At 30.4% G+C, this 8,553-nt stretch overlaps 1 long non-coding RNA gene across 1 annotated transcript; it reads left to right on the top strand.

The window, feature by feature from the left end:
• The first annotated feature begins 6,084 nt into the window (after nucleotides 1-6,084).
• Nucleotides 6,085-8,193, top strand: LOC148563253 (uncharacterized). Its single transcript, XR_015883700.1, has 2 exons — nucleotides 6,085-6,519; nucleotides 7,908-8,193. It is a non-coding gene; the product is annotated as an uncharacterized LOC148563253 (long non-coding RNA).
• The last annotated feature ends 360 nt before the right edge of the window (nucleotides 8,194-8,553 follow it).

Raw genomic sequence — 8,553 nt, 5'->3', positions numbered from 1 at the left:
TACAACGAGCTTCTTGCACGCGTGGGAGACACCAATTCCCTCGAGCCGCAGGTGAGAGAGGACCTGGAGCGGCTAGAGCGTTTGTGAGACCAGATGGTGGTGTACAACGAGCAGATGCGCGCTAGAAGCAGCAGCGATGCTACTAGAGCACCGATATCATCACATAGTCCGCCGCATCAGCAGGGAAAGACGACGACAACGACGATTACCGAGATCCGTATGGTTTAGGAATTTTATTTATTTTATATCTATGCCGTTGTATTTTACTTCTTTGACTTTTTATTATATTCAGACCCTTGATATCTAATAATCATTAGTTGATTTCTGGTATTTAGAATTTGTGCACTAATTTTGTAAAAATAAATTTTAATTAGACTATTAATTGTGAAAAAATTGCTTACAGAGTTACAGTGAATTTATCAGTGAAAAAATCCGACAGTAAATGGACGCCACAAAACATAATATAGCGCCAAAAATTACCGTCGAAAATATTCTCCGATAACGAACCGCTTATTTCGTTGTATTTATTGCAACCTCTGACGTAAATCTATCAGTAATTACCGTCAGACAAAATAATCCAGGTTCAGCGTTTTTCTTGTAGTGCGCAATGCGTATAAAAGATTGATGACTTAATTTGATGTGATTTCATTCGTTCTTTTGTTTTGAGAAATTTTCATTATTTATACACTTGATTAAGTTTTTTATTTGGTGTGAAAGGCCAAATGATAAGGAGAAGAAAAATTAGTGGCAAACGCAGCTTTAGGAATAAGGTTCAGTCAAAGAAAGGTTGTTCCGATTATTTTGATGAAGATTATCTGACTTCAGATGAAATTGAAGAAGTGTCCGATTGTCCTGACGAATATAGCTCCTCTCTAGAAATTCAATAGATTAAAGGTTAGAAATGGTGTTTATGGTCAACAAAAAAATACAAATAAAAGTACACGAAAAAAGAAAAATGATTGTATATAAAAACCATGAAGAACAAGAAGAATAAGAACAAGTAAAAGTAGAAGATGAAGATGGATGTGGAGGTTGTAGTAGATGAAGAGAACATAATTAATGCTTTTCCACATAAATATATGTGTCTTCTTTTTTTGAGGTTGAAACTCCTTCATATAGAGCATCCCAAAGAGAAGGGAAGATATATTTTTTTGGCTTAGATCTATATACCTATATATGTGCTATCTTAGAGATAATAGAAGAAGAGAAATGAGAAGGGAGGAATCCTCAATTCATATGAATTATATTACAAGTGTAGAGTACAAGTAAATAAGTAAATTCATACTTTACTAATATTTTTGGTGATTGCTATGATGTCTAAAAGTATTTGTCTAACTTACCAAAAAGGGTTAAAAATTAATATTTAATTTTAAAAGTATAAAAGTAAATAATTATTAAATATTCAAAAGTTACCATAAAAAGTAAGTTAGGCAAAAGTTAAATATCAAATTATAAGCACCATAGAATTCACTAATTTTTTTGTACGTTTAATTTTAATAGAGACTTAATTAAAAAAAATTAAATAGTATAGGGACCCAATTAAAAAGAAAAAATATAGGAACTCAATAATAAAAAATTTAATAAAACTTTAGAGATCTGTGGAGTAATGAAACTAATAATAAAGATGTTAATTTTTTTTTAGAACGATAAAGTATAAAGTTTCTAGAAAATTTTGCTATACTACTAGGCTTTTGAAGAAAAACAAGTACAAAATCTTAAAAAATTGTAATAGAATTTTAATAGTAGATCTATAAATTCCTAAAAAAAATTGGACGCATTTCATCCTTAACTTTCTATTCACAAATTGCAATCTTGTATAGGTTATTGAACACTTTTGACATTGGACACAACTATTATCCTTCTTATTCTTTAATCTAATTCTACTAAAGACTTACAAGAATATCTTTATAATTTTTCAAGGATTTATTTAGCAACTTTTTTCTTATAAATCTATATTTCTATCATCAAATTTTCTTAACTTATTTAATACTTTTATTTTTTTCAGAAATCTATAAATGTATCACAAAATTCTTTCGGACCAAATTTTCCTATTATTCTGATATTTTATCTGGTCAATATTATAAAATAACAAGTACTACTAGTACTGTATTTGCAATTTTGTTGAATAATTTTATTTGGATTATTTTTGTTGATCTAAATGGCCCTACTTATGATTTTATTCGCGTTAGTAAAATACTTATCTTTGATGCAAGAAGCCAAACTGATTTTTTTTTTCTATGAAAATACAAACATTAAAAAATTTAGGAATTTGAATTTGTTTATTTGAATTTTGTAGTGCTTTAAAATATTAAAAGTATTGTATAAAAATTAAAAATAAATAATTAATTATATTCTATTTATATGTTCCGTCTCTTTTATTAACCAAAACCTTTTTAAAATTCATTATGAAAAAAAAATATATTTTACCTTTTATTAACATTCATTATGTGACTTCTATCCCCAACGTTTAGATTAAATTTCAAAGTTTTTTTTTATAATGTTTTAAATATTTTATTTAAATTTTTAATATTTTAAAATTATTATAATATTATCCTACTGTGAATTCTATTACTTTTGTAACAAAAATACATATATAGACGTTATAATTTATTGTGAAAAATTGATCTTATATTATTAATGAAAAATAGAAAATTAAATAAATAAAATAAAAATAACATTAGCATATGAGGAAACGAAATGTAACTAAAATTTTGTATTGTTAGTGTTATTTTTCTTTTATTTATTATGAGCTATAACTTGACTTGATTAATTATTCAAGATGGATATAAATGGATTTATGCAGACTAACTTAATAACCATCATTACTAACTTAATAATCAAACAGTCATATAATAACGTCAATACTATTTATCTTGTATCTATAAATTAAAAGACACCTTTAATTTTTACCTTCTAACAAAGAAGAAATATCAAATTCTAAATATTATATTTTATATATTATTTTTATATTCTTATTTTTAACATTTTATATATATTCATAAAATTATATTTTTAAAATACTTACTAACTTAAACATTAAAATATTTTATACATATATATATATATACTGATCTCACCTATTTTTTATTTGGTTTCGACCATAATTATTGAAGAGCTTTTAAATAAATAATTCAGAAATTAATTAATTTATGGAGGTAAAAATAGTGATCTCCAAGTATATTGTTACATGGTGTGTAATTCACAAATATAAATCTGCTAAAGTCAGTAACGTATAAAACACAAGTTACGTTTTGACTGAAACAGAAAATGCTAAAGCTACATGCAGCTGCACAAAACGTAAATTGTATTTAGCAGGAAAGGAGAAAGAAATTTCGAAACGTGTCTCTATCCTCCGCATGCAAACAAGACTTACTACTTTGACCAGTTTAAAAATTCCAAAACGCGACCTGCGTTTGGCAGGCTGGCCGACAGACAAATAGTAAGTTGTGATTGGCAGCGTCCTCCTTTGCATGCATGACACGTGTTGAGAAGAGTGATGCAGCTGATCTTTAAAAGCAAAACGTGTGGCATAAAGTTACAATTTCACTTATACTTCGATGAAGATGTTTTGAAAGTGAAAGGGTTGACGTTGAGAAGTAAAAGGGGGGTAAGTGTGAGAGAAAGAAGAACAAAGTAAAGGTTTAAGGCTTAAGTGAGAAAGGAGAAAAAAATAGTTCGTAATTTTATCTTACTTGAAGAACACATTATTGAATATCTAAATCATCTTCGATGGATAAGTAGTTTTTTTTTTTTAATTTTATGATGAACAAATATATTTATTTTGATATTTTTTATTTATGTTTTAACTAATAATTTCATTGTTAATTTTATTATTATTATTATTATTATTATTATTATTATTATTATTATTATTATTAATTTTTGTAATACTGTTTATAATAATAATAATAATAAATTTTTATTATTTTTAATAATTTATTATTATTTTTTAAGATAATAATAATACTGTTTAATAAATTATCGTTATCTTGTTGTTATTAATTTTTTTAATATAATAATAACTGTAATAATTAATAGATTATTAACAGAGTATTATCTTTAAAAAAAGTTTATTATTATTATTATTATTATTATTATTATTATTATTATTATTATTATTATTTAATAATAAATAGTATTGTGTACTTATTTATTATTATTTTTTAATAATTTATTATTATTATTATTATTATTATTATTATTAGTAGTAGTAGTAGCAGTAGTAGTAGTATTAACTGTTGTCGTTGTTGTTATTGTTTTCGGTTTATGAGAGTAGTTAATATTTTAGTTGTATATTGTTACGTGTTTATAATAATGTCTATGATAACAATAATAGTTTTTTATGATACTCTTAGGGCTTGTTTGGATGAGCTTTTAAAAAAAGATCTTTTTTTGAGTTATCTTTTTTTAAAAGATCTTATAGAGAAGTAAAAGTAATTTTATATTTGGATATCTCATGTAAAAAGGTCTTTTTATCTATTAATTATGTTTGGGTATAACAGTATAAAAGTACTTTTTTGTTCATTTATTACATGAAAAACATCTTTTTTTTAAGGAAAAAAGATCTTTTAAAAAAAGATGTAAATTACAGCTTCTCAAAAAAGATCTTTTTTTTATTTTACTAGTGCTTTTACTTTTACTACTAGAAATTTGCCAAACACGTTAAAAAATAAAAAAAGATATTTTTTCATTGAAAAAAGATCTTTTTTTAATAAAATAATGGCGCCCAAACATGCACTTAGTTAGGAACTATTATTATTACTATGTTATTATTATTTTGTTGTTATTATTATTTTTTTCATATATTATGTTAATTGTTATTTTTAAGAAATTATTATTATTAGTATTATTATGATAGTTGTTGTTGTTAATAGTTATGAAGTAATATTAATAATTATCCTTTTTCTTTTTACAGGCTATTAAGAATTTGTTGTCCAGAAAATTAGATTCGTCAGAGACTTTTAATGAAGTAGCTGCAACGTCACTAGTATTTACTGGATTTTAATATGTTTCGCGAGTAAGCGAAATGAGAGGCCATTCTGTACTCCTGAGTGCCTTGGTGAAACGATGGAAGCCGAAAACCCACACGTTTCATCTTCTAGTCGGCGAAATGACGGTGACGCTGGATGACGTGACTAGGGGTGGCAAGCGGGGAAGCCCACCCCGCCCCGCCTAGTGAGGCGGTCATAGAATCCCACCCTACCCCGCCTAACTGCGGGCTGGCGGGCTAAGCCCGCCAAAGCTTCTCTTTTTTTTTTTTACTATTAACTACTAAATAATATATATAATTTCACAACCATATTAATAAATTTATAATTTCTAAAGACATAAAAAAATTATATTTTTTATATTCACAAACATTAAAGTCTTTGTAATTATAAATATCTAATAAACATAATTATAAACCAAGTTTTCATCCAAAACATAATTATAAATATTGTCTCCAAAGTAAAATAAATATAATCCAAAACATAATTATAAATATTGTCTCCAAAGCAACATAAACATAATCTAAAACACTCAATTTTCATCTTCATACTCTTGTAAGTTGAGTTGGGGAAGTTGAATTTTGCCAAAAAAAAGCCTGACGAGGAAGCCTGTCCCGCCCCGCCAAAGTCCGTGGTTTAAGCGGTGCGGGTTAGGCGGGCTTTGTTGTTTGGTGGTCCCAATTTTTCAACTCGACCCGTTTTTTTGGCAGGTTACGCGGGGCGGCCGGCGGGTTTAGGCCCGTTTGCCACCCCTAGACGTGACATGTAAACCCCGGTTAATTTAGTTAGTAAATTAGTTTTTAATAAGGAGGATTAGAAATGTGAATATTATATTAAATTAGGATAGAGCTCATCGAAACGAGAATTTTGACACCAATTTCGAAGAAAACGGTCTAAAATTGGACCGAACGAACCGAACCGGTTGAACCGGACCCGAACCGGGCTGTCGGTCCAACCGGACCCACACTTTTAATGAGCCCGAAAGCCCTTCTTCTCCATTTCACCAGCTGCAGCGTGAAAATGCCCAGGGAGAAGAAAAACACTCCCGAACCCTTACGGTAACCTTCCAACCCCCGTAACTCCTCCGTTTGAGCTCCGATCGCCGCACCGTTTGCGGCCACGCGTTCACCGCGTCGAGCTCTACATTTCTACCGGAACAATTTCATAGGTAACTTGCTATTTCACTCTCAGCTTCATCTTCCCCCAATTTTCGAATTTTAAGTGGGAATATTGAATTTCTTTGATTTCTGATGTTTTAGGATCCAATTAGCTTGAGAGAAACGTTCACTCTTGCTTATGTGAAGCTTGGGTAAGGTGAGGATACGATAATTCTATTTTATTTTCATTAAATTTGAGCTTTGAGTATTAAATTGGGTATATATGTATTATGAATGTGTATTAGGTTGAAAATAAATAATTGGAGCTTGAAATTGTGAATACTGGAACTTGGAGAAAGCAGATTAGTTGAGTTTTGAGGGGCTGTCTTGGTTTTGAATAAATAGCTTTGGTCGTTACGTGGGAATCGGCTGAGGTATGGTTTAGGTTTCTTGCATTTAATATATAATGTTCTGTGAAAACTTAAGCTAGATGACCATAGGATAAGTTGGAATGCAGGTGTATGCTTAATGTTTAGTAATTTGTCGATGAATATATATATTTGGTTGAAGTTTATTGGATAATTAGTTATTAACTAACGATTTGGTGAATTATTGATTTGAGGTATTTGTGTTAAAAGCCTAGGATTTGTGAACTATGATTCTTAGTTGAATTTTGGTTGTTGGATTTGAATATTGTATGAGTTTAATTGTTGAATTGAAGTAGATTTATTGTGGTGATTGTTATGATGATGAGGAAGGGTATGTTGAATTGAAAAGAAAGCAGGTTTGGACCCGAAAAGGGTGGCAAAGTCCGAGTTTTAGAGGAGATGCTGCCGAAATTTTATAAAAAAAAATTAGAGATTTTATTTAGATGATTATTTAAAAGAGATTTAGATTTAAATGTTATATAGTTTGATTTTGAGTTATTAAGAAAGTGAGTATGTTTTAAGTTTGAAGTTTGATTCTTAGAAAAGAATGAATTATGTTTTGAATTGAAACTATTTATGGACGGAATGGGAGGTGTGATAATGAAGGATAAGAATTGAATATGTTTAATGTATGATGATGAATGAGATGCAATTGAGAATGATGTGGATGTTGAGGAATTATAATTGAATTATTTATATGGCTTATGAATTTGAATAATCTGAGATACGAGATTCCCTGGATTAAGTGCCGTGGCTTGCCACCACGTGTACCAGGTTGAAAACTCGATACTCTGTTGACCCTACGACGTAAGTGTGACCGGGCACTATATAAATTCTCGGGAATGTTACCCCCATTGAGCAATATTGATTATTTGAGAAAAATCTATGCATAGACTCTTGGGGATGCACGTCGGGGGACAGTCTAAGGACAATTCAGACTTGTCGGGTTGGCTGGATAACCGACAGATGAGCCTCATCAGCCATAGGACAGGCATGCATCATATGCATATTACTTGAATTACTTGCTTGTGCTCTAATTGGGTGTGCCTACCTGTATTTGCCAAGCTAAATGTGTATTTGTTACCTGCAGTAGTTGTAACTTTCTTGTGTTTGCCTTTATCTGTCTATTTGCCTGTGAAAATGCATGATGGAGTTGGAGGTATGGAGGAATGGCAGCATAGGACTTAGATTTAAGGTTAAGTTAAGTTATAATTAAATATTTTTAGGAAACCACCTTTTATGGCTTCTGTTTAATACTTTAAGCTCTACAATCTGAGTGTCGGCGTTCTAGGATTGCCTCTGGCATTCCCAGGACCTTATATATTATGTGTGTGGCACCTTTACCATACTGAGAACCTCCGGTTCTCATTCCATACTATGTTGTTGTTTTTCAGATGCAGGTCGGGAGCCATCTCGTTAGGCGTCTGGACTCTTAAAGCGGAGGGGTTACTGGATAGTGTTGTTGTATAGTTTTGTTGTACAGTGATGTATATATATGTACTAGCTTTCTCTCCGCATAACTTGTCCTTTTTGATCCTCTTAGAGGTTTATGGAGAGGCAGGATTGTGTGTATGTACTTTTGGGTTTTGGATATGTATGTATATATGTGTAAATATTCTCCGGCCAGTCTTGACTTCGCAGGCTGAGTTAGGAGCTTGTTATTTTGTATCTTTGGCACTCTATTCCTACTTCTGTTATCTTATGTTTGACAGTTACAGTTTTCTTAGCATGCAAGTTAACTCGTTCCTTGAGCGTTGCGCTTTTATCTCGCGATTTTTATTTTCCCTATCCTTCAAGGCTCCTAGCATATTATAACTCTCCTGCTATTATATGTACTTATTTTATTTTAGATGTCGTAATACCACATCACCTCTGTTTTACGACTTAAGTGTAAAACTTTGTGTGGTAGGGTGTTACATGACATATATTCTTGGCCTCCCGGTTAATGGAGAGCCCGTCACAGATAGAACAGACAGCAGTTTCCAGTTTTTGGTGGAGAATTGCATCGCTTGTTTTGGTCGGGAGCCCGGTCCGCAAGAT

The sequence above is a fragment of the Arachis ipaensis genome, chromosome B5 (assembly GCF_059453495.1).
Source record: "Arachis ipaensis isolate K30076 ecotype BB chromosome B5, ASM5945349v1, whole genome shotgun sequence".
Lineage (NCBI taxonomy): Eukaryota > Viridiplantae > Streptophyta > Magnoliopsida > Fabales > Fabaceae > Arachis > Arachis ipaensis.
The sequence above is the reverse complement of the archived record's forward strand: the minus strand, read 5'-3'. Positions and strand labels throughout refer to the sequence as shown.